General features: G+C 38.8%; 1 non-coding gene across 1 annotated transcript; it reads right to left on the bottom strand.

Moving 5' to 3' along the window:
• Positions 1-958: 958 nt before the first annotated feature.
• Positions 959-1,030, bottom strand: TRNAW-CCA (transfer RNA tryptophan (anticodon CCA)). The gene has a single exon. It is a non-coding gene; the product is annotated as a tRNA-Trp (tRNA).
• Between the last annotated feature and the right edge of the window lie 463 nt (positions 1,031-1,493).

Consider the following 1,493-nt stretch of genomic DNA (forward strand, 5'->3'; position numbering starts at 1 on the left):
TCCCAAGGCACCTCTCTGTGCATGTGCAGTGTCTCCCTTGTCTTCCCCAAGGAAGGGGAATATGTGACCTTTTGATCTTTTACTCCAAAAGGGTTTAGCCCCTCTGTCCCTGCCATAACTGTTATGTTAAAGTGTTCACAGGAGACAGAACCCAGCTATGCATCCTGTTTCTGTTGTTATTTCCATCTCAAAGTACAAACAAAAGGCTGATTATAAATATCTGCATCCTTCCTTAGGAAATGTAAACAGTAGGCTGATAGTAAATGTCTAGCTTGGAGCCCATCTGTCTCCTGCCTCAGTGTCAAGGGTGCCGCCCCTTAAGAATAAAAATATGAAATAACGAACTTTTTCTGGGTTCTTTTAAAGTAGTCTCTGTGGTTTGGGCACAGATGAAGGCAAGCATTGGCAGAGAACAGGGATTTCTTCCCTAGCCAGGACTTTCTCTATTGTTTTAATTCCATTGCCCTAAAGATTGCTTTGGTGGAAATGAGATATAAAACGGAAAAAGAGTTAATGTCACATTTTGCACAGCAATAAAACTGAAAAACTATCCTCAGATTGAGAAGTAATTTTGTTTTTACAAGAAATAACTAGTGCAAATTCAAATAACAAATGTTATCTTAAAAGAAATAAAAGAATGCATTTTTGTGTTGTAACATTTGTGAAATCAGGCTCTTATAACTGATAGCCTGTCATAGTTTTTTTAAAAGTATATTTTCCTAAATTACATAAAATAGTGATGGGCCTTAACATTCAGGTCATCTGAGATTCAGTGAACTACTGAGGTTTGGGATCTTATTACTTTGTTCCCGATAACGGGAGGTAAAAATGACATTACTGTTCAGTCGTGTCTGACTCTTTGCGACCCCGCGGACTGTAGCCTACCAGGCTCCTCCGTCCATGGGATTCTCCAGGCAAGAGTACTGGAGTGGGGTGCCATTTCCTTCTCCAGGGGATCTTCCCAACCCAGGAATTGAACCTGGGTCTCCCGCATTGGAGGCAGACGCTTTAACCTCTGAGCCACCAGGGAAGCCTAAAAGAAATAAAAGAATGCATTTTTGTGTTGTAACATTTGTGAAATCAGGCTCTTATAACTGATAGCATGTCATAGTTTTAAAAAAAGTATATTTTCCTAAATTACATAAAATAGTGATGGGTCTTAACTTTCAGGTCATCTGAGATTCAGTGAACTACTGAGGTTTGGGATCTTATTACTTTGTTCCCGGTAATGGGAGGTAAAAATGATGTTACTGTTTTTAAACAATGTCTACTTTCATGAATTTGGTTGAAGGAACAATGTCCTCTTTTAGTCTCAAGCTTGATTTTGTCTATCTTCTAGACCTTTACTCTATCCAGCCTATGAGCCCTTGCTTACGTCAGAGATCTTAATGATTTGTCTTTGTACGTGAGCTTGAAAAGACAGGTTTCAACAAAATGCCTGCTATAAGTAAAAGAAAATATACTTCACTGAGGACATATGTGAAATGATGATT

The sequence above is a fragment of the Bubalus kerabau genome, chromosome 20 (genome assembly GCF_029407905.1).
Source record: "Bubalus kerabau isolate K-KA32 ecotype Philippines breed swamp buffalo chromosome 20, PCC_UOA_SB_1v2, whole genome shotgun sequence".
Lineage (NCBI taxonomy): Eukaryota > Metazoa > Chordata > Mammalia > Artiodactyla > Bovidae > Bubalus > Bubalus kerabau.